General features: G+C 44.9%; 1 protein-coding gene across 4 annotated transcripts in view; it reads right to left on the bottom strand.

Annotated features, from left to right (window-relative positions):
* The window catches only part of GDPD5 (glycerophosphodiester phosphodiesterase domain containing 5), a 337,677-nt gene that overhangs the window by 232,277 nt on the left and 79,682 nt on the right, over positions 1–25,718 (bottom strand). For all 4 annotated transcript variants that reach the window (XM_073334846.2, XM_073334855.2, XM_073334875.2 and 1 more), the window contains exon 2: positions 24,459–24,555. The gene's annotated coding sequence lies outside the window, so the exon portion shown is untranslated. The remainder of the gene's footprint in view (positions 1–24,458; positions 24,556–25,718) is intronic.

Below are 25,718 nucleotides of genomic sequence, written 5' to 3'. Positions count from 1 at the left end.
AGGAGTCAAAAGAGTGAACAAAAAACAAGATGTAGAAGGTAGGAGACTGAAAGCAATGCTGAATGTATCAAGCCACATTCTCCTGACAGAATGTGTTCAGTTCTGGTGACCTTCTTGCAAAGGAGATATTGGAGCAGCAGAAGAGATTCAGAGATGGGCAATGAAAGTTAATGGTGGCTGACAAGGTGAGGACTGTTTAGTTCGCAGTGGAGATGAACAAGGACAGGATGGAGGTATATGAAATAATGAATGGCAAAGAGGAGGTCAGTCAGACATGTCTACTTACCCTCCCGTATAATAAGAGAAAGTAACTGCCAATCTAATGGAAAGAAAAATTTCAAAAGCCAGTAGTACTTTTTTTTTTAAATTTACACTATGCATCATTAACCTGTGGAATTCATTGCCACAAGACACTGCTGAGGCCAACAGTTACACAGACACATGACTCTTCAGTAACCAAAAAGTTAGTCCGTTATAGAGGCCCACCCCTGCAGGACTCTCCCCTCCGTTGATACCAGACAGCTCTGTGTTTTTGGGGAACCAGGGCGCAGTATCTAGCCTGTCTGACTCATGAAAGACACCCCCCCCCACCACCACCACCCCCCCCCCGGCCAGTCTCTTCTTGAACCAAAACGGATCAGAGAAAAGGCTTGCAGAGAACAATGAAGGGCGGATGGGGGAGACACCTAGATCCCTCCTGACAAGGGTGACAAGATTAAGACATCTCCATTAGTATACAGAATGGAAAACAGAGACAACTCCCCTAGCCTCATCTTCATGAAAGATGGGACAGGGAGACATTTCAATTTGCATACAGAATGGAGAACAGAGAACCACACTGAACTCTGGGATCAGAAAAGCAGGGACGCACTGCATCATGGGAATCTCTGCTCCAGATGTTAATGAACCTACACCTGCACACATCCAGCTCAGCAATTATCAGACCAATTCTAGTAATAAATCCTTGATTGATATTCAAAATACTGAAGCAGCGTAGTTGCATTGTGAGCTCCCTGGAAGAAAACACCACCCAGAGCCAAGAGTGATCAGCTCCTATTGTCTAGCCTAAAGAAAACCCTTGAGTCATCAGTTTACCCATAAACAAATCTAGTGTTCTCCCTTGAACCATTATATTTTCTCTACAAAAACCCCTGCCTATGCCCAAGTAACTGTTGTGATGCTTCGATCTAAACTATGCATCAGTTCCACTGGGACTCCATCTTCTCCTGACTGACCGTGCTGCGGGCTCCGCCGGTCTCCTGCCCTCAGGACGCTGAGCTACCCCCATCACCTGGGAACCCTGACCAGTTCAAGCTTCAGGGAGTGGAGAGATCCCCTTCTTTCTCTCTCTGTTTTTCTTTCTACCTTAGGTATTAACCTGTAATAGTGTATGTTATGTGGGCTTAGGCTCCCCTGGTGTCGTTATCCCTATTATTCAATAAATAACTTTTATGGTTAAGCTGGTTGCTTCTCTCTCTCTCTGTGAACTTTACTCTTTTGTGTTTTTAGCTTCCCCCATTTACTCTGCAGCAACGCTTCTTTTACCTAAGCTAAAGATCCCTGTAGCACCCAAAAATACTGTGGGGTTTGCTCATCAAGTGGGTTACAACCAGTACAACTGGGAGGTGAAAGTGGGATAGGGGCGTGTTAAACCTGTGGCACATAAGGCGGGAGCAGCTGAAAGTGCTGCTCAGCCCAGCCTGTTGAGCCCAGGGGCACATGAAGGTGACAGCTTGAAGGGGCTGCTTAACCCCACCCATTGAGGACAGGGACATATGAGGGTATCCGCTTGAGAGTGTTGATTGACCCGGTCCGCTCAGACTTGCTCTGTTAGTGTGGGTGCGCGCGCGTTCATCTAATTCTAGGCCTGGGGAACCTAGGTCCTGCAGGATAGTTCCATTGGGAAGGGACTTGCAGAAGGAAGGAGTAGAGTTCCATATGAACACACAAGTGACACAAGCAGGACATTAATAGAATTACAGAAACCCCCCTTCCCAGAAGAGTAACCCTAATAAATGAGCATACCCCGAAGTAACAGGCATATCTGGTAACACAGTACCATACTGGGACTCTGGTCCGTGTCATGGCACTGATTCAGTGGGAAGCAGACCATCTAATGATTCACCCTCAGCAACTACTGGCTTTTCCTTAGCAATACTGGAGATCCCCAGCCACTAGGAAATTTATAAGACAAGAGGCTGGAGTGGCTGGCCAATACCATGAAAGTTTAGGATCAAAATAAGAACCAGATTAATACGTGGCTGACGAGACCTAAGAATTAGATTCAACTTCAAGAAGAAAAGTGTGTTCTTAAATTGAAAATTGGGTTGGAAAGCAGTAGTGATGAGTTAAAAATCAGCAGGAGAAGTTGAGAGAACTTGTTGTCTCTGCTTAGAGCTAGGGTTCTCAAATTTTTAAATTGGGTGGACACCTTATTAAAGATTGCCTCCTGGATGCCTCCCTTCCCAGGCACAAAACACAACCACAGTGACTGCTTACATAGAAAATATTAGCAAAGCAGTCTGGGCATTTGTAGTGCTTTGGGTGTCATTTAGCAACTGGAGAATTAGCACAATGCGTCCAGCCAGCTCTTCACAAACCACCAGTGCGCCACAGACCGCAGAGAGGAACTAAGATCTAGGGACAAAGTCCCAAAGGAATAAGATACGAACAGTGAGGACTGGCTCGACTGGGTACCTAGGGTCACATCCTGCAAAATGGTTATGCACATGAGTAGCCCCATTGAATTCTAAGGGAAAACTCATGTGCATAGCTACTAATGTGCACGTTGCTCTCATATTACCAGCTCTTACAGGCAGGAGATATTACTTTCCAGCACCTTTTGGGTCCGATATATTACAATAATTAATGATTAAGAGCCGTGGTAATTAAATTCTTCACCATTGTTCTGCAACATTTTTGAGAAGTTATCTGCACGCTAGCTAGTGACAGCATGCCAGAATTAGCGAGGCAAACACCACACAGATGGCTCAATGGTAAAACAGTCAGAAGAGTCCAGAATACATCCACAGCCACAGAGGAGCAAGGCAGATGCAAGCACTGGGAACGCCAGACATCACTGGCAGGAATGACGGTTAATACCGCCACAACCGCAGCATCAAAGGAACATTAGCAATAAGACCCACTTACACCACCACCCCCCCTCAAAAAAAAAGGTAGACTGGACAACATAAATAGCAGGAGCACACGATGCATCGGAAAAGGCTAGGTCTTGATCAAGACACCAGATGGTTCTGAAAGCTCCTACCTGGGGAAGAGCCTCTGTAAACAGCATTGGGAGAGAACTCACCATGACGCAATACACCCAAGGTGAGGAGAACCTCAGCCAAGCTGGGCAGGAGAAGATGATTTTGAGGTCCATGAGGCAGATGTGAATGAGGAAGAGGAGAACAGCCAGAAGGGAGGTGCAACACCAATGTTGGGGCACAGTGAGACAAGATACCAAGAAGGCAAAGCTCAAGGCTCTATGCAGAAGCACACCAGATGAGACTCTCTCCATCACAAAGAATAAGTGCTAATTAAAAGTGGATCTAAGAAAAAGAAACATTTCCAGCTAGACTAATAGTTGGGAATAAGAAAAATCCTAATTCTTTTAGCTATAACTAGCTTCAGAACAGAGAATCTGCCCTCCAGCCTTATCTATTTTCAGCATGTGTTTTATTGAGAAGTTAAACGAGAACAGATTTTGAAACCCAACACAGACACACACAGTTTCCCCTTGGTAAGTCATGCATGCTCCTGTAGCATTTGTTCTATGATTTTCTTGAGGAATTTTCCTTCTTGCATCATTGAAAAAAAGTGTTTTATACCAGCCGGAAAAGCATAAACCTTGCAATTAGCTACTCATTTAAGTGCTAGAGAAATGCTTCCCCGCCCCCCCACACACACACACACCACACACACACACAGAGATTTTGCCTTATTGTTTCAATTAAAGTAAGTTTGGTTTTTATGATCACGTTCTTTGCACATTTGCTGTATGATTATCCAGAGAACCAAGTGCCAGCCACGTGGTTCTCCTGGTTTGGGGACGAGTGGAAAAATCCTCATGTGCACATGAGTTTAATAGATTATGAGCTCTTTATTTCCCCACAATTCCTCCTCCTTGCTCTAAGAAACAGTCTTTAAACATATTCGTCACACAATTCTCTGTTGTGTAAAGAGGCAGCAGAGCCAGTCTGCCCTACCCTTATCTAGATTTTTGCTCTCTTTTCTCTTGAGTAACCAATTTGGGTGAAACCAGCTTGTGTAACTAAGCATCAAAGTACTGTTATTGTCAGAAAACTGGCAGTGGAAATGATACTTACTCAACAAATCTACTCCCTGTGTCTCTTCAGCTCTGTCACGTCTGCTTTAGTGCCAAAAGCAAATTTTTACTACTTCATAGTCATTAGCCCTGTAAAGTCAACCTAGCTGTGGGAACGCAAGCTTGATTCTATTTCAAGCAAAATCTCAACTAATCATATGCAAGTCTAAAAGAACCCAACTTGTTTTTCAGATACTATAACGCTGGCAGACCAGGTCAGATCAGGGTCACAGGCCAATTCACTCCTGTATTAGTATAGATCAAAGTGAGTAATATACAAGTGTGTATTCAAAGGTTTAAACTTCATGAAAACTAGTGGAATGTTACTTGTATTGTTTTCACCGGTCTGTTCCTGTTACAACATAATAGCAAACATTTACATTGTGCATACCCATGTCATTAAATAACCCATCAAAGAAATCTTAGGAAATGCTAATGAAGGACTTAAGGGCTTTAACAGAAAATGCTAATTTCAAAAGCAAATGGCCGTTATGCTGGGCGGTCGGAGGTCAAAAGGCTAAGTACAATCCTCACTTATCCTCAAAGGATAAGCTCACGTGAGTAGATACTGCCAGCTTGGCTTCTGGCAGAAGAAGCTATAAGTATGGATTCAGAGAAAGATTCTTCATCTCTGGACTGTTTGTACTCTTACAGGAAAGTGCGCCAGATGCAAAGCAGAGATTTCCAGAGATGAGCTGGATACCCTGAAAGACTTTTTATAAACTGGCAGTTTATTACATCACTGCCACTATTTAAAATTGCAAACTGTGACTCAGCTGTACATATGTTTGACCCCCTTTATCCTCTCAATAACTCATTCCTTTTTCTTAGCTAATAAACCTTTAGTTAGTTTACTATAGATTTGGCTGCCAGCATTGTCTTTGGTGTAAGATCTGGAGTATCAATTGATCTGGGGTAAGTGACTAGTCTCTTGGGACTGGGAGAAACCTGATGCGTTGCAATTTTACGTTTAAGTAACTATCACAAAGTTCAATTTGTCAGGGTGGCAAGATAGACTGGAGAGACTAAGGGGATGGTCTGTGACTCCATGGTAAGGCTGGTATAGCGATCCAGGAGTTCACATTTGTTACTGGATTGGTGGAAATCTAATCTTAGAACATACCACCAGTTTGGGGTGTCTGCCCTTGTTCTCTGACAGTCTGCCCTGAGCTAGGGACTCTCCGTTATACGCCACTCCAGACAGCATGACAGATACTTGACTGAGTTTGAGAACTGTCAGTTAGAAAAAAGCTTTTTTCCTCACTTGTAGACTGAGCGTATTTTATTCAGAGCAATTGAGACAAAGTGGAACACACACACTTTTCAAAGTAAAGCCATGCTTCTGATTGTGCGGACCAATCTCATGGGAATGAAGAATTAGAGGGGGCGGAGGAGGAAGAGAAAAAGAGAAAGAGAAAATCAATAGTCAACTTACAGAATTCATTAATACACCTGGTTATGATTCCAATACTATGGTGGGACCTTATTTTTTGAAAGTTGGATATATTTATGAGAAGCATTTGCAACTATTATAGTCCTCTTAAGAAAAGGGTACTCCAATCTTACGCTTCTTGGAATAATCCGATTACCACAAATGTCAGGTAGGAATATCTCCCTATCACTCACCTGAGTATGTGCATTTCACCATCTCCACTGAAGCGGTCCACTCTCTTGGAAACACTTAGGAATAAGCTACTTCTGAAGACAAAGATACCCAACCTGACGGAACAGTCATTTGAGCCGAGATGATCCATCCTATCTTCAAGAAATGCTCAGAAAATCCAACTGTATCACTAAAGCCTGATTTTCTAGGTATTGTTATATAGCACTCAAAGCATAGTAGGCACTGCACAAAGCACACAAACAGACATTATGTGGTTCAAGTGCCAAAGAGTTTCCAGTCTAATTTAGAGATGACACAATGAATGACTGTAGCAAGTATCAGAGGAATGGGGGCAAGGGAAGACAAAGTGTACAATAAGAAGATCACATGATGACCCATATTCGGTATGTGCCCATCTTGATTGTTCCATTACATGTATAATTTTTTTCAAACCCAAAAGAGAAAAAACACAAATGAGGATGGAGCCATTTTCCTTTCTACTCTATTTACATCATCATGCAGCATATTGAGTTATTGAAGAAAGGCATTTTCCCACTTGACTTGCAACTGTGGATCCAAACATCAAGTATTCTTTATTTGCATTAATCAAGTTTCAAAGTCTGAAAACAGATCATGTATAAATCTTGAAGCTCGCTCTCTCTTCTTAGAGCTGCAACTGCTACAGTTACTTGAGGTGTTTTGGGACACTAGAGACCAGATTTAATAAGTACACGCATTACATGATCTCAAAAGCATTACAAACATCATTTGTTTTGCAGCTCTGCATCACAATTATTTCAGGCAGACACATGCAGGCAGTGAACAAGCTTTTACTTATGTATACAAATAATAAAAAGCAGCTTCTAAAAAACTGAATCCCAGCTAAACACCACGGCTTTCATTCAAAAACTGAACTGCCGAGACAGTAGGTGACTTATGGCTCACCTGTAATAGTGCCATCTAGTGGCACAGTGATCTCAAGAAAGAACTGTGCCTTAGGCAGTCATAAACAACGCCCTGTCACAGTGAGAGAAAGCTAGTGTCTGCCTGCCCAGTTACCATAATACAATATTTGCTCATTTAAAAGTCTTACTGAAGGGCCCAAGGCCAACTCTCAGTGAAGTCAGTGGAACTACTCCAAACCGCTGTAGAAAACAATGGATCAAGCCCAGTGGTGTCAGCTGAACTAGCAAACAGGGCCAGGTAGAGTTTGCAGTAGTGCATTTTATAGATTAAATTCTAGTTAGGAAAATACTGAGGCGTCACAATAGGTAATAGGGACAGCTGGAAGGGGAATATTTTATGAGCTTATGTGTAGCTGAGGTGGATTCAGAGAGCAACTGCAATTTATGCGCTCGGCACCCCAGGCCAGCTTTGACCTGGTTCCTTACTGTGCACCACTGTAAAGTGTCCATATGTGTGAAATTATTTCATGTACTGCAGCCCTAAACATTTATGAGAATACAGATTAGGAAAGCACAGTTCTTACAATACAATACCAGTGAAGCACACAAAGGATCATACTCTGTCAGTTTATACTTCTGCGGGCTACACATTGCTCTATCAGAGGTATCTTACTAGCTACATTATTACTAATTACTACTTATAAGTTCTACTATAGTTTCAAGTTTAGTCTATATTACCCTACACTAAGGGGTATTTCATGGCTCCAGGTGAACTCCGACGGGCCAATCCAGGATGGTATGGTAAGGAACTGCTGAGAGTGCACCAGCCGACAACATCTTAGCCATCGCTCATTTTATGTGCTTACAAGTACAGTATAGTCTAGACCAGTGGTTCTCAAAGCCAGTCCGCCGCTTGTTCAGGGAAAGCCCCTGACGCACCGGACCGGTTTGCTTATCTGCCGCGTCCGCAGGTTTGGGCGATCGCAGCTCCCACTGGCCGCAGCGGCGCTCCAGGCCAACCGGGGCTGCGGGAAGCGGCCAAGGGATGTGCCGGTCCGGCGCGCCAGGAGCTTTCCCTGAACAAGGGGCGGACCGGCTTTGAGGACCACATTCTTTGCTTTCAAAGAATATCTTTACATCCAGGTAGAGGTCATGTCATATCCAGTACTGGAGATCAAAGTCATTGAAAAAAGGGAAGAGCTTTAAAGCAGCTATTAAAGGGAGACTCCCTGACTTAGCAGGATAAATTGAAGTTCACTCTCAAGTCTGACTGGAGAGTCCTGTTGAGGGGGGAAAATAACTCCATCTGCAAACCAATTATGTCAGCTACTATTTCGTTTTCCTTACCAGAGGGACAACCATGAGGGATTTATAAACTCATTGATGGATATGACTCCAACAGCTATTAGTCAAAGTACTTTCAGTCATTTTAAAAGATATTTTTATTACCTTGAACCTTAATAGCATCCATTCTGTTACACTCCCTGACACTTCACATGTTTTCCAAGGCATATCTTACAATATCTATAGCTATTACCACCCACCACACTTTGATAGCTAACAATTATAGTTTGCAAAGTGCTAGTCCGGTGACTAGATCCATTATAACCATCAATTTAACACAATGTTGAAATGTAGGGCTAAGATTAACTATAAAATCCTGGCTCGCACATACTAGAATTTTCTGTCTTCACAGCAAAAGAACAGCCTCAGCTCTTCCCCATAGTGATGCCCTAACAAGTCAGACCAGAGTTAAGCTTATTCATTCATAAGAAGCAGTTGCAGCCCATCAGACCCCCAAACACAGCAATATCCTATGGTTCACTATACACTGACCAAGTAACACCTCTTCGTGGCCATTCATAGTCCAAAGAAAGGGACGTGGACCCAAATGTCTTCAAGCGGCAGGTGACATTGAATGCCCAACCCAAGACACCTTGGGCCAAAGTTTCCAAAGTACAAACCCTGAATGAACCAGAGTTGTTGGTTTAGTGAAGCTCTGGGAGGAGAGGGGTGTGTCAGAGTGTGGTGGGGGCTGATAGATTGCTGCCAGGAGTTGGAGGAGGAACTGCTGTTTATCTGTCACGGCTACTGAGAAGGAGGAAGGTTGGATGTAAAAAGAATGCCATGATCAGAGGACACCAGGGGTATGAAGGAGATTCCGCCTCAGGATGGGAGAGTCTGAACACTGAATTTCTAACAGCCTTTGACAACTCAATGGATTTGGAAAATAAAATATTTAACGAGGGACAATTCCCAAGGTAACAGACTGAAAAAATCAGTTACGTAAGTGTTCACGGAGCACCAACAAACCAGGCCACAGGGAACATATAGACTTACAGTGGCTCAACAACAACATATTCTTTCACTTCATAAGTGGTGACGTTGTGTATTCTATGCCCAGAACAGGGAAATACCTAGGCGTACCTTGGGCAGTAATTTCATCACTGGCTTCACCTGGCTCCGTTAACAAGCCATTTTACTGCAAATATGGAGCAGGCACCACAAAATTATTAATAATTTCTATAGCTACATTCATCCCTAAAGATCTCTCTCACACACACACACACACGCACACTAAATTGCAGCCACTTCTGGGGTGGATATGGGAAGTCAATCAACATAACAGAAGGGGGGCAATTTTGGTCAAGAAAGAAGTTCTAAAGGATTAGTCTGGTTAAGTACCCACAAGAGTACTTATGCGTGTGTTAAATTGAGTGCGAAACCTCAAGGATTCTTGCAAGGTTTCCGGTATTTCCGGATCCCTATCAGGTCAGGGAAAGTAGGGGGTGGGGAAAGAGTGAAAACAGATGCTCTCAGTACTTCCACCTTGGCCAAAATAGCCCACCCCCCAATGCACTCACGTTGATTACTGCAACTCCATTCTAATTCCCATGGGATTTAGCATTCCCTGGAGCCTGAGGGCACTTGAGCCTCATGTGCCAGAGTATGCCAATATTCAAACTAGACAGACCCCAAGGAAGGTCCAAAGGTCCCTATGCTCACAAGGAGCAGAGGACTAGGTAAGCGGTGGTCAGCTCAGGAAGAGAGGAAAGAAAGCGATGGAGATGCGACTTGCCTCGAGAAGTGGAGAGGTCCAGGTTATGGAAACCTTTTTTTTTTTGGCTGGGGGGGGGAGGGGTTAAGAGGATGATCCAGTGAGCAGACTAACAAAACCAGAGACGAGGACCATGGAGTGAAGATAAAAATGAAAGTGGGAGACTGAATTAAAAATTGGGTGGTAGGAAGATAAAAAGGAAAGGAAACGGCGGCTCCAGGGCCAAGGTTTTCCTTGTTTTTATTAGAGTCAAACCATGGAAGAGAGAGAGGGGATTGGAAAATATTAGTCAGAGTTAATTAGGTGCAAACAGTGGGGGAGGCTGTTCCAGATGGCGCTAGTACAGTACGAACAGGAAAAATACATCTAGTTCTGTGGTGAAGAAACGCAGAAGCAATCCCGTCCGCGGAGTTTACTTGAATGGAAGATTTGTGGCAGGGAATGTTACGATGACATCTGGCAAGAATAAGAAGTTAACTCCAACTTGCTCAGTGCTGTGGCGTCCTATGACCTACATAAAAGGGGTTAAAAAAAAATAGCTGCACTATTAAATACTAGGTCATGAGAGAAGGCGAGATATTAGAGGTGCCGGGGTTATTTACAGAGCAATTTGTGCAAAGATTTTCCAGAATAAGAGTCTCTCCAAGCAACAACTCCTTGTATCCACCTTAATCCATGCAGGTCATTACAGAACCTACTATGGAGTGTTCCGTTTATAAAAGAAAACTTGCTGAGTTTGGAGAATGTGAGTCTTCAAGTGAGTAACTAAAAAAGTGCCCCATATGTGGGACATCATCTGCTTCATAACAGACCAAATAATCATGCATAGAAAGGAGTGAATGAGAAAAGTCAACACACCCCTCCCCTGCCATTTATTATTGTTTGTAGAAGTCCGCTGGCAAACTGGACTCTACTGATGTCTCGTATGTTTACTGTCTCCCATTAAGGAAAAAAACCCTAGTCAAATTGAAAATAGGGATGGATGTACATTTACGGACACCCACTCTTCAGATCGAGCCGTTGCTGTGACTCTCTAGTTTATCAAGAAAGGGCTGTGCTGGGTGGGTTTGTGGTTTTTTTGGTTTTTTGTTTTTTTAAGACTTTTTATGGTTTCTCCTAAATTCATTAGAAACCAAAGTGGAGTCAACATTGAAAAAAGCCCACACCCACATAAATGGAGCTAGCAGGCTCTTACAAAGCAATGTGTAGGACAAGCCCTATGGCCATGAGGGTCTCCCAAAGAGTATTTCAGTTTATTGACAGAGTGAAAATCCATCCGTTTACTGTTAATCCAACAGTCACATCAGATTTTCCGTGACATTTTTACTATTTAATATGGATTATTTACCTAGCATTACTTGGAGAATCAAGAAGGGACAGTCATTATGGAAGGTCACTTTTTCAGCCTGTAGACTTAGAGCAATCCACTGGGTTCCTCAAAGGCTGGTTTAACATCTCAAATGGGCTTTAAGTGGCCCCATTAGTAGATACGACTATTCCATTTCCTTATACAGCACTTACCATCCTGAGATCTCAAAGCACTTTAAGAAGGTGGATAAGCATTATGATCCCCATTTTACTGGAGGGGGAAACAGGCACACGGAGGTTAAGTGACTTGCTCAGAGTCACATAGCTAGTTAAACTTGGGACTACAACCTCTGACTCCCAGAGCGGTACTCTATTCACTGAGCCTCCTCATGCAAAGTCAAAGGGAAATTATTGGTACAACGGCACTGAAAGGCACTCAGCACCTTGCAGGAGCAGCATCACTAAGGGACTACAAAAGGTCAGTGAGATCCTGGGCCACATCCCAACACCCCAGTCATGTCAATGCCAAAACTCCCATAGACAGCCGTAGGGCCAGGTTTTGGCCCACTGAGTATTTATGATTCCATCCATTAGAGGGAAGAAAGACTTTAGCTGGACCTGTATTAATGCTTATAGCATAGCTTTAAGAAGATTCTCCTTTCACTCACATGGTAAAGGCTTGCATTTCTGGAACAGAAGAACTGAAAATCCTTGATTACAACTATCAAGTTCTATGTGGCCATGCCGCTCTCCTGGAAATAGTTTTGTTTACTACCTAGAATTTTTACAACACTTATTCAACACAAGTGTTAGGCTATTAAGATACCAATCCAATTGATTTTTCCTTCTTTTTATGTAAAGCCATTCTCTTACGGTGTTGTAAACACAGACACAACATCATGATGAACCAGCAAAAAAAAAAAAAAAGAAGGGGGGGAGAGGGGATGTAAGTGAAATAAATCACAAAAACAACCAAGAAAGTTTCTCCAAGCTAAGAGAAGTGTAAGGAGTAAAAGCATAAATGGTTGAAGTGTCACTTTAAATTGGGATTTAAGGGGCTTACAGGGCTCAAGCTAAGGGGCTGTTTAATTATGGTGTACACATTCGGGCTTCGGCATGTGGAACCCTCCCACCTCGCAGGGTCCTAAAGACCAGGCTTCAGGGTGAGCCAAACATCTGCACCAAAATTAAAGAGTCCCTTAGCTTGAACCCCATGAACCTAAGTCAGCTGACATGGGCCAGCTATGGATTTTTAATTGCAGTGTCAACATACCCTAACAGACTTTAACTGGCTAACTTTTCTCCTGTGACAAAATGCACCTTCCATATTTTATTTCCCGACCAAAATCCTTTTGACATCAACACAGCTTCTAGATTCCAGCTTCTTTGGCAGCCCCACTTAACTGCTCATTTCAAACAGATGTAAAACAAATCACTCAACCCTGTGAAATTAAACACTGGGATGTATTGGACCCTAAGACACATTTCTAACCAGCAAATGATAATTTCTCCTTTTAAGAAGTCAGAATGGTGAGACAGTGACTGCAAATTATCCTCCGTGCTAAAAAAAATTAAAGAAACAGCAGGGAAGTTATTTAGAAATTTCTAAAGCTAATTTAGTCGGAAAGGTGCCTTACGGAAGGAATGCAGGTTTCAGAGTAACAGTAAATCACTTCACCAGGTGAAGTGGCATGCGCATTCTTCCACAGTCACTCAGCTCCACTCAGTCACTCCATGTCAGCTAGCAAGCAAGTTTTCCTTTCCCGTTGCTATCTGCTCTACCCTCCCCCCAGGTAAAAATCCAGCTGCAGATATTTTCAAATACTAATGTTTCTTCAAGATCTGGGGGAAGAAGGTGTTTGTTTTTATTCAGATCTCTTCTGATTTTAAATGTTAAATGACACTTCCTTGGCATTGGCTACATGGTTGGCACGAATTTTAAATACACTGTTCTACAGCAAGTTGCATGCAATATATAAAATTATCACTATTAGACACTGGAAAGCCCTAAAATGGGTCATCCCCAGCTTACAGTGCAGGATTGGTCCCTGCTGTATGTGGAGGGTTTGTCCAATCAAGCTTTGAAAGAGCCAAGCTATTGGATGCTTTTCCAGTCTAAGATGTAACCAAGTCACACCTCCGGATATCCAGCCTACCATTTCTTTTAAGCAGCTTTTGTCCCTTGGATCACTCCAAATAATTCCACTCCTCCTTTGACATACACTAGAACTAGGTAATATAGGCACAGAAAATGGTTAAAGGAATTTTGAATTTATCTACGAGCAGACTTCAATTTTTATGAATTTGTTCATTCTTGAAAGTTATTTGACAGATGTTGTCCACGAACAAGTTTGAGTCTTGAGGCCACTTCTGAACTGTTCACTGAGAACCCGATTTTTGGAAGTGCTGAGCACTTTCCAGCGTAGTTGCTCGGCACGTCAGAAAAGGTGCCAGAGACTTTTGCTTTGAGTATTGCTCTGCAAGATTCAATAGCTAAAACTTACGAACATGAGGGTTTGAATAAGTCACTTGTGATGTGAACTCACACGACATTTCCTTATAAATATTATATAACTTTATTTAGTTTTAGCGTGTTCTAATCAGAAAACTGATGGTATAAACATGGTACCTTTTTACTCAACATCAATGCTCCTTGTGCCTCTCTCTATGTGCTCCTTTTACAGACACAAGAGACGACTTCACTCCTCTGAGTGTTGCGGAGCCAACGTAGCTGTGGACTAGCAAGCTGGATTCTGCCCCAACTCCCACAGCAACCACCAAAACAACCGGTTAAGTTCCAACTGCAGAAGCTTGGTAGTGATAAGAGGCAGAGATCCTGGCTGAATTTTCAGAGCCCAGGCTAGTTGTGGGCCTGGTGATTGAAAACTCCATCTGACCTGTAAACTGATGGAGTCTGGTCTCAAGGTACTATGAAGATGGAACCACGCAATGTCACATTTAGAGTCACTTTTCTGACTATAAACTGCCCTTAAACTTTTAGAATGCAAGTCGGTCGAAGTAAGAGAAAGTGGATGGGATCAGGCCATTCTGATTTCGTGAGGCTACCAACATCGCATTCAATGAAACCAAAAGCACAAGGCCCATCCTCAGACTGAGTCTTTGATTAATCCACATAGCAAGACGCTGCACGCAGAAGCAGAAACCCGAGAATTGGTAGCATCCACATACATATTATAGCTGTAATGCTGAAGTACACCAAGCAGTGCAGTTGCCCACTAGATTTTTCTACCAGCTAGAGGTTGAAAAGCTATTCTACCTGCGGGAGACTAATTACTGTTGCTTTTGTAGTGGCCATTTCCATATGTGAGAAATCTGCAAAACACTAACCCTCGTCTCCAAAACCTGAAAAGGAAGAGCATATCCCCGGTAAACTGGCGTAAAGTAACTGCAATTTTAGCTTCTATTCCAGTGCAATTTAAGAAGGGGAATGGAAAATAAGAAAAGGGAGAGAAGGAGGCTACTTTGTAAATGGAAATTTCCACCAGGGAAGGAGCATTTTGCCAAGTTTTAGCTGAGTTTTTATGAATTTTTATGGTCAAGTTATAAACCCCCTAAAAACGGTAGGTTGGTCAGGATGTATTCATCTTTGCCATTATGAAACCCTAATTACAGCAGTGTGAATCAATGCTGCAACAGTAGATCATAATGATCATCCGTCTCTTTATCCTGGGCCCTCCTTTTTATTCATTTTTTAGCTTTCTCCAGGCTGTTTTACATAATCTAATAAGATAGAAATTTAAGCTAATTCTCTCTTCCAACTAGATGACCTTATTGTGTTACTGGTGGCAAGGCATAGCAATTACTAATAATTAGTGCTTATCAGAAATTATTATTTACTGGGAATATTGAATATGTTCAATGTCAGGGTCTTAATAAAAGTTTTATTTTAAAAATTTCCTTCCTGGTATTACTAGCACCTGACACCAGTAAGACTGAAAGAACTTGAACAGAGATTTTGGGGGGGGGGGGGGCGGCAATTATCTCTCCTTGGCCAACAAAGCAAAAAGCTTGCCAGCTTCACTGCTTCTGGTCAGCTTCCCTTTTCATCCAGTAGCAACCCAAACACCACCGTGGGGTGACCCAGCTAAGCTAGACTAGACTAGACTGTGAGGAGAGGCAGAGGCAAGCCATGATAAAAAGGGATCATTTGACATTTTTAGAACTTCATATGGGAAAACTCAAAATTGTGCCAGGAGCATAAACATAGAACATTACTAAATACTTACTACTTATAATCATAAACTATAGGTGACCTACTCATTAACCTTCATGAGCTTGTACATGCTCCTCTTCCTTACTCTGTGTAGGTACAAAGTGGGTGAGGGAATATCTCACAATTACAGTAGAACCTCAGTTACGAACACCTCGGGAACGGAGGTTGTTCTTCCCTGTGAAACGTTCGTAACTCTGAACAAAACGTTATAGCGGTTCTTTCAAAAGTTTACAACTGAACCTTAGAATCATAGAATCATAGAATATCAGGGTTGGAAGGGACCCCAGAAGGTCATCTAGTCCAACCCCCTGCTCAAAGCAGGACCAATTCCCAGTTAAATCATCCCAGCCAGGGCTTTGTCAAGCCTGACCTTAAAAACCTCTAAGGAAGGAGATTCTACCACCTCCCTAGGTAACGCATTCCAGTGTTTCACCACCCTCTTAGTGAAAAAGTTTTTCCTAATATCCAATCTAAACCTCCCCCACTGCAACTTGAGACCGTTACTCCTCGTTCTGTCATCTGCTACCATTGAGAACAGTCTAGAGCCATCCTCTTTGGAACCCCCTTTCAGGTAGTTGAAAGCAGCTATCAAATCCCCCCTCATTCTTCTCTTCTGCAGGCTAAACAATCCCAGCTCCCTCAGCCTCTCCTCATAACTCATGTGTTCCAGTCCCCTAATCATTTTTGTTGCCCTTCGCTGGACTCTCTCCAATTTATCCACATCCTTCTTGAAGTGTGGGGCCCAAAACTGGACATAGTACTCCAGATGAGGCCTCACCAATGTCGAATAGAGGGGAACGATCACGTCCCTCGATCTGCTCGCTAGGCCCCTACTTATACATCCCAAAATGCCATTGGCCTTCTTGGCAACAAGGGCACACTGCTGACTCATATCCAGATTCTCGTCCACTGTCACCCCTAGGTCCTTTTCCGCAGAACTGCTGCCTAGCCATTCGGTCCCTAGTCTGTAGCTGTGCATTGGGTTCTTCCGTCCTAAGTGCAGGACCCTGCACTTATCCTTATTGAACCTCATCAGATTCCTTTTGGCCCAATCTTCCAATTGGTCTAGGTCCTTCTGTATCCTATCCCTCCCCTCCAGCGTATCTACCACTCCTCCCAGTTTAGTATCATCCTTGACTTAATACAGCTTTGAAACTTTACTATGCAGAAGAAAAATGCTGCTTTTAACCAGTGTGACAAAGTTCCTCCTCTGCCTTGGTGGGTCCTGCGCTTATTGGTGGATTTGCTCGCCTCAGAGATTCACAGCAGCTCTCAGTTTGGCCACTTTTGCTAGTGGCTCAAACCTGCCATTCACTCAGCTAACCTCATCACTGGCCAGCATGGGAAAGGGAGAACAATCCCCGCAGTCTCTGCTGACCCACCTAGTGGGTCAGGGGATAGGCCAGGAATCTTCCCCTCTGGTGGGACCCACAGTCCAGGTCACCTCCTCTTGTCTCGAATAGGGAGTTGAGGGGGTTGGGGGAACTTGGGCCCTCCCTCTACTCCAGGTTCCAGCCCAGGGCCCTGTGGATTGCAGCTGTCTACAGTGTCTCTTGTAACAGCTGTGTGAGAGCTACAACTCCCTGGGCTACTTCCCCATGGCCTCCTCCCAACACCCCTTCTTTATCCTCACCACAGGATCTTCACACTTGTTCTCCTCAGTCCTCCAGCAGCACGCCTTCTCACTCCCTGCTCCTTGCACACCCTCCCCTAACTGATGGGAGGTCCTTTTTAAACCAGGTATCCTGATTAGTCTGCCTGCCATAATTGATTCTAGTATGTTCTTAATTGGCTCCAGGTGTCTTAATTAGCTTGCCTGTCTTAATTGGTTCTAGCAAGTTCTTGATTGCTCTAGGGCAGCCCCTGCTCTGGTCACCTAGGGAACAGAAAACTGTTCATCCAGTGGCCAGTATATTTGCCTTCTGCCAGACTCCTGTACCCCCCTGGTCTGGGTCTGTCACACCATCTTAATTTAAATGAAATAAGCACAGAAACTGTTTCCTTACCTTGTCAAATCTTTTTTTTTCCCCAAACTTTCCCTTTTTTCAGTAGTAGTTTACGTTTAACACAGTACTGTACTGTATTTGCTTTTTCTCTTTTCTCTCTTTTTTTTTTTTTTGGTCTCTGCTGCTGCCTGATTGCATACTTCCGGTTCCAAATGAAGTGTGTGATTGACCAGTCAGTTCATAACTCTGAGCTTCTATTGTACCAAATGCATGGTTACTAACAAGAACAAGAGAGATTACTTAATGTACTGTTTCAGAGTAACAGCTGTGTTAGTCTGTATTCGCAAAAAGAAAAGGAGTACTTGTGGCACCTTAGAGACTAACAAATTTATTTGAGCTGTAGCTCACGAAAGCTTATGCTCAAATAAATTTGTTAGTCTCTAAGGTGCCACAAGTACTCCTTTTCTTTTTAATGTACTGTGTCACTTCAGAGAAGAATCAACTTTTCCCCTCCTTGGCTGTATGCCCAACTCCACTCTTTCTGTCCTGTTCTTTGCTTCTCTTCAGCTTGAAGCGCTCCTTAGATTCAATGTTCCTGTGACTATCCCTCTTTTCATTGAGTTTATCCACAAGCAGGGTTTCTTCACCTCATGGACCTCACTTGATCAACAGGCAACTTTGGACTATATTCATTCAATAGATGTTCAAACAGTCATTCTTTCTGTTCATGTACTTTAGGTCCTTCGCTGGTGGGCTTCTTGCTTTGTTTTTAGGCTCTGTTTTCATCTAACAGCTTTTTGATCAATCCTTTTTCACCAGTTGTTTCCTTTCTGTTTTTTCCCTGGATACTCTCTCTCCACTAAGCATAGATTTTATTTCCCTCTTCTTCCCTTTGCTGATCGTACCTGCTCACTTACCCAAGTCTATTTTCCCTCCTTCTCCCAACCTAAAACGTTTCCGATTTTCCTTTTCCTCCTCCTCTTTTCCCAGTGCCCGACTTTTATTCTCCTGTTCTTCTTTTATCACCTCAGGCACCGGGTCATCCGCTAGCTCAGCATTTTGATTCTGCTGCTTCTCTAACAGCTGTTACCAAACTTCCCCATAGGGTGGATTCTGAACCCCGTCCCCAGCCTGAGTTGCCCACTCACTAGTGGTCTCTCCCGAGCCCTGCATTCTCTGCAGCTGCACCCCAGCTGCAGCAGGTGTTAGTACCAGGCAGGGCCAGCTCTAGGATTTCTGCTGCCCTTGCTTTTTTTCCCTCCATGCCCCCCCAGCTCCGCCCCAACTCCGCCCCTTCCAAACCCCTTCCCCAAATCCCCAGTCCCGCCTCCTTCCCCAGGCATGCAGCATTCCCCCCCCCATTGCTTCCTGCAGCTTCTCCCGCCCGGCAACCCTCCACCCTAGCTCACCTCCACTCTGCCTGCTCCCCTGAACGCTCCGCTTCTCCCCCCTCTCTCTCAGGCGAGGGAGAGGCAGCGCGTTCAGGGGAGCAGGCAGAGCGGAGGTGAGCGAGGGTGGGGGGGAGCGCAGGAAGTAATGCGGGGGGTAGAGGAACCGCTCCCCACCCCAGCTCACCTCCGCTCCACCACCGCCACCTCCCCCGAGCGTGCTGCCGCTTGGCTTCTCCTCCCTCCCTCCCTCCCAGGCTTGCCGCGCCAAACAGCTGTTTCGCGTGTGGCGAGCCTGGGGGGGGGGGGGGGAGGAGAAGCGGAGCGGCAGTGGTGCGCTCAGGGAAGGAGGCGGAGGCGGAGCAGAGGCGAGCTGGGGCGGCGGGGGCACATGTCTAGGGGCGGCATGGCCAGCGCCAGCCATGCCACCCCTAGAAACATGCTGCCCCAAGCACCTGCTTGTTTTGCTGGTGCCTAGAGCCGGCCCTGGTACCAGGGTGAGGGTTACTACAGCAGTATTGCACCAATGCTGTGGGGTATGTTAAAGCCTCCTCTTTTCCCAACATTATTCCCAAAAAGCCTCACACCAACACATGCCACATCTTGCTGGGGGGGGGGGGGAGAGGGGGCAGGCATCATGTGCCCATTTCCATTCATTGGGAGTTAGGCAAGGACGTTTTCACACAGCACTTACTTTTTGGTCCTATAACCGCTTGACTCGACAGCATCCCCCTTAAACACCTCAAGGGACAGATGTAGGGTCATCACCTAGATCTCTCTCCTTGTTCCCAGTTTCTTTTCATGGCTTAATAAGATTTTATGTTCTTTAAAAGGGGGAGAAACACAGTTGTCACCAAACACTTATTCAAGCCGTGTGTTCTCACCCACGGATTTGAACCCAACATATGCAGCTTCTTCAACAGTATCATGCAAGTCTTCTTGCCCGCTGGCAGATAGTACGGTTCTTACATAGCCGTAACTGCCACACGCACCAATTGAAAGGTTCCTTTCAGAACCCTTTAGTAGCAGTTTCAGAGTGAAGTTTCAAAATTCTCTACATGTTCCCAATGCCTTTTTCTCGCAGTACACTAACATATGGATTGGGGGGAAAAAAACTGACTCTCAACTGATGATTGCTGATCTATTAAAAAAATATTTAAAATGGACAAGCACATCCTTGGTGCTTAGCAACCACCCACCCACCAGCCAGCCACAACACTGCATGCAATAAATAATTAGTCTCAGATTTATACATGCACTCTACAGAAATACTCAACTCGAAATAGAGGAACAGAGCCAACCACTTTGACGCAGTAAGGAGCTGGCCGTAGTTTGCAAAGCTTTCTCCTAGCGTTGGATCAGTTCCTCTCAATTTCAAGAGAGCTTCTTTCACAAGCTACTACCCAAATAGAAAGTGACTTAATTTGTCCAACACGCTTAGAGACATGGCCAGCAATGCTAGCTTTGTCATCTGACAAAAGCAAGGGGCTACCTGAGGCCCATTAAGGTCACTGCAACTCACTAGATGGCTAGATCTTGGCTGGCTCTGAGAGGGAAACCCACCGATCCAGCTACCCATTTTGGGCAGCAGCCAGCACTAAAATTAGACCCACAAAACACACTGACTGCTGTCCGTCTGTTCTGCTGGCTTCTCCATTAGCACTTGGACATAAACACACTTGAAACCTGCCCCGCTTCCAGACAGGCAGGTTCTCGAAAACATCCATGCCACGCTTGTTCACAATATGCTTTTTAAAATACGTAGTATCATTCATCGAGACCGTCGGAGGCTTTACCGGGCATGGCTCCCAAAGCGAAGAGGATTTCGAAGGTGAGATTTAAAAAGAAATGAAGTGACTCGCTGGCTCCAAAGAAGAGTTGGGGAACCACAAGCGAAAGAGCCGCACAGAGCCCTCCCCCTAAGCTGTGGCAAGGCCTGCCCTGGCACTTACAGTATGGGAGATAGCAAGAGCCATCCAGTTCTGGGATAAGGACAAGTTAGTTTTTCCAGTTCCTGGTCTCTTACTCCCAGAATCAGCAGGAGCAGAGACTTCTTCAAAGCAGACACCGAACAAAAAAAAATAAAAATACAAACCAACAAACAGCCTCCTCGCCATGCAGCTTCAATCATCAATGCTTGTGCCCAGTGCCTTTGTAGATTCCATTCTGGCTGACCACAGGCCAGAGGTCAAAACTTCAGGAACCAAACCGGCTGAGAGAAAACAGTACAGATCCATGAGGTTCTTTAGGAGGGATACCCCTTAGTGCAGGTCACTGAGGCAAAAGATCATTCATCTTATTGTTACACCATCCCTGCAACTCACCACCATCCCATTTTTATGCTGTATCCGGTCACCTAAACTGTGAGCTCTTATGGGCAGGGACGGTCTTCGGTTATGTTTGCACCACGCCGAGCGCAACAAGACATTTATCGAGGTTCCTCGGTGTTACTGTATTACAAATAGGAGGATAGTAAGATATTAAGATAGTAAGATACCCCGTATTAAACAGAGGTAGGAAAGGCCAACCCACGCAGTTTAGCACCAATAAAAAGAAACATTCGGGTAGGATGCGGTGTTCCAGGCATTTGCTGCCCCCTGCCAGAGACTCTGCTGCCTTGATGCACCACACCCCAGAAAGTGACCCTTTAAAAAAAGAAGGACAAAGTTTGGGACCTCTGGGGTTGCCCAGAAAGGCCTCCCAGGGTTACCTGCACACAGAACCAGCAAGACTTGGTCCTCCAACAGTTAGAAGGGCTGGGAGAGCAGGTGGCAGCCAGTGAAGGCCCAGCAGGCCAAATAAGAAGGCTGGCTACTTCTATCAAGTGGCAGTTCCTGGGTGAGCTAGGAGAGAAAAGATGGATTTTCTCTCTATCATAACCCAAGAAGCCAGGCCGGGTCAAGGCCCATTGCTGGCCACACTTTGCGCTTAGGTCACCAAGAGACTCTGATTTACTCTATGAATGGAAGGCCCAGATGGGCCAACCTGAGCTAGACATGGGCCAGGCTGCTGAAATCTAGGTGAGCTCATGAGACACCCCCTGGCTTAGGCAAGCCAGTGACAGAGGCGAACGAAGGTAACACTAGACAAGTCAGCAGGGTGCTTTAGAAGTTAAAAGCAAATTGGAAAATGAACAGGCTGCAAGTTGCTGTCAACTTCTACCTCTTACTGCAAGTTCCAGTAGGCCAGGAGAAGGATTATCTGGTACATTTGGGTATATGCTTTCTTTCCCCCCCCCCAAAATAGTTCACTATCAACTTGCTCCTTGTCGACAGCACTGAAGGAGAGAGCCTTGAGGGGGGATTATTGGAGCGAAGAAGGAACAGTGGCTTGGTGAACCAGAAATGGGCGGGTATCACCCACACAGAGGGGTAAGTGGCAGGGGTAGAGTTAGAACAATTGCAAAGTTCTACAAGACCTTCAGATGGCAGACACTCTAAAGGGCAGAGTATTAGTCCCTTCACTACCTCCTGCCATACAGCAGCTAAATAGCTTCCCCTTTTGGCAAGCTGTCCGAGAGAATGGAATCCAAGTCCCACAGTCAGTCTCGGGAAAACCAGTGCGACTCCACTGAAATAAATGTTCGGTGCCTGTTTACACCAGGACTGAAACCGGGTCCCACAGTGTACAAAATTCTTTAGGAGGAGACCCTTCCACGGAGCCATGAGCTGTAATATCTATTACACAAAGTGGATTTGAGTTTCACTCATTCTTTGCCATTTACACTAGAATAGTAAACGTATTTGCTTAGAGACGAATGGTTCCTTCCCCGGCAATCCTGCTTCACACCTGCCCTGTCATGCTGCCTAATCAATTCCATGACATGTAGCACATAGACACAAGAGCTCATCGTCTTCTGCTGGACCCCAAGCTGAATTTGAGTTGTGCAGAAGAGTAGAAATGGCTTTAAGGATAGCCAGTGACATTACTGTCATAATAGACTATTCCTGGAGCAGAAACTTCCTAGTTGCAAATGTACAGCAAGAATTAAGGCTGACATATATATAACTGCCCCTACAACTTTCATTGATTGCCTCATAACTTTCTGGGGGGAAAAATTGTCCTATTGAGCCAAATCTTCCCATGCTTCATCTCAGCCCGAAGTTTAAGTTGTTCGATAAGTGAAAAAAATCCTATCAGCACCTTTTCCATTATTTAAAACATCAGTTGCACCCCAGAAAGGTTTAAAAAAAAAGAAAGGTAAAAGGTAAAGGTCAGGAAGGAAGGATACATTTACAACAGCTAGAATAGTTCATTTACCCTATTGGAGGGTCTGGCCCACACGCCGCACCCTGAAGCATTTCCAGTCTAGTTTTAGATATGGCAAGTGGGAATAAGGAAGGGGAGGAGTGAAAAAGGAGGGACTAGCGCAGCAATAAGAACATGGGGTTACGCTACAGACCAGGGCTGGGAAAACTACAGCCCTGGCCACATCTGGCCCTCCCAACGTTTTAATACAGCCCTCGAGCTCCCGCCAGAGAGCAGGGTCAGGGGCTTGCCCCACTCCGCGTGGCTCCCGGAAGCAGTGTCATGTCCCCTCTCCAACTCCTACACGTAGGGGTAGCCAGGGGGCGCCGCACGCTGCTCCCGCCCCAAGCGTTGCCCCTGCAGCTCCCATTGGCCGGGGACCACAGACAATGGGAGCTGCAGGGGTGGCACCTGCGGACGGGGCAGTGCCCAGAGCTGCCTGGCCGCACCTCCATGTAGGAGCCGGAGCAGGGACATGCCAATGCTTCTGGGAGCTGCTTGAGGTAAGCGCTGCCCGGAGCCTGCACCCCTGACCCACTCCCACACCCCAACCCCCCTGCCCCAGCTCTAATCCCCCTCCTGCCTTCCGAACCCCCTCGGTCCCAACCCAGAGCACCCTGAACTCCTCATTTTTGGCCCATTCATGGCCCGCCATAAAATTTCCATACTCAGATGTGGCCCTCGGGCCAAAAAGTTTGCCCACCCCTGCTACAGACACATGCACACCTCTGGTTAGTGCAAGATTCTGGGTGGGAATTAGAAATATTTATAAAAGTATCATTTTCTGATTTATTAGCAACTATGGTGGCTTTTGTCACCCCACACATCATATATTCTTATGCAAACGTAACTCACACACCTCCTGGGTGTGGTGCTCTGTCCCCTCTAGCGGCAGAGAGGCCACTTAGAGATTAATGAGTTTGCTACAGCCTCAGCTAAGGTCCATGTGGCTTTTAGCTCATGCAGTAGAGCAGGGGTCAAACTGGGGGTCAGGACCCTCATGGGGTCACAAGGTTATTACATGGGGGGTCGTGAGCTGTCTGCCTCCACCCCAAACCCGGCTTTGCCTCCAGCATTTAGAATAGTGTTAAATATATTAAAAAGTGGTTTTAATTTATAAGGGGCGTGGGTCACACTCAGAGGCTTGCTATGTGAAAGGGGTCACCAGTACAAAAGTTTGAGAACCACTGCAGCAGAAGCTCAAGCATTTGGCTCCAGAATTCCCAGGTCGGATCCCGCCTACCAACGACCAGGGTCTGTCGGTGTTACGCAAACGTCATTGACGTAACACTGACAAGCAGTTACTTCTCGGCATAAAAGGTTGCTCTTTAAAAGGAGCAGAGCAACATTACGGAGAAGCCACTGTAGCAATTAACCTAGTTAGAAACAGGACTATGGGACACTGGGGGAAAAATTTCTTGATCCTGTTTCTTTTGCTTACCTTTGAGTTGACTTATCCGTACTGTCAAAGTTTCAGCCAGAACAACTTTAAGGAATCAGAGCGACTTAAGGTAGACAGATCCACTGTGCAGCCAGTGCTGAGAAAGAAAGAAAAAAATATATATATAATATATATGATATATATATATAACCTTCGTCTCTGCAGTTTTTGTCTCTGCATTTTCTATCCAGAGATGAGTAGTTACAAGACACAGTCCATTACCTTAGGCAGATAGGGATTTCTGGTCAGACCACAGAGTAGCCCAGGAATCTAGATGTTTTCACACTTAGCAGCTCACCACCCCGCAGAATTCAAAACTTTATGCATCCCATGTGCCATATGGCCATATGCCATAAATTGCGCTTTCCAATTCACTCCACGGATGTGCATTCTAGCATGGTTTGGTTCACCCTGGAACCAAAGCCAGCTGTTCCATTACTATCATGGAAGCTAAATAAGAACCCTGGGGGCATTCATACTGCATTGCATAGCTCCCTTACGCTAAACTAGGATGTGCTATTGTTTTATCACCTATTTCTCTCTGAAGGGGCTCATTTCATTTGGGCACGAGTGTCATTAAAAGAGCAACAATATGATGGGCTGTTTTTAGAGAGGTTCTGCTCAGCCACTGACATGGATATCAGTCACTTTGTACAGCACATTCTGGGCTTTTAAAATCTAAATATAACCTGGATGTTTACTCCTGTGGATAGAAGTCTCATGCGGCTGTTAGCGAGTTGCTGTGACTATGCCTTTCATGTGGGAGCCATACTTCAAAGAGCAAATATAGCATCACATCACCTGTTTGCCCGATTCCAAGCTCAGTTTTATCAGGGCAAAAGAAAGGGATGCCCGTGCAGTTGATTTGAATTTACGTTTGCAAAAATGAGATCAGAATGTGGCCATAGGTATACAAGTTCAATGTAGTGTTACAATCCCATGGTTAGTTACAAGAAGGCTGGGGGCGGAGCAGGGTAGAGAGAATGCTATAGTTCAACAATAAATAACTTTGTTGTGTTGTACCTGTATGTCCTGTAGCATATACTTACATCCCTATGCCTATCTTATGGCATTATGGAACAATTGTAGCTGCTCTGTAGCTCAGGTTGGAGACAACTTTCCCATTATAGGCTGATTCAGCAAGAGACTTAAGTGCATGCCTAGCCCCGCTGGCTTCAAGGGGACACCGCATGTACCTAATTACTTTGCTGGATCATGGCCTACTAGACGAGACACAGAACCTGCCTCCTGCCTTTACAA

Source organism: Lepidochelys kempii, chromosome 1 (genome assembly GCF_965140285.1).
Source record: "Lepidochelys kempii isolate rLepKem1 chromosome 1, rLepKem1.hap1, whole genome shotgun sequence".
Lineage (NCBI taxonomy): Eukaryota > Metazoa > Chordata > Testudines > Cheloniidae > Lepidochelys > Lepidochelys kempii.
This window is presented reverse-complemented; position numbering and strand designations above follow the sequence as displayed.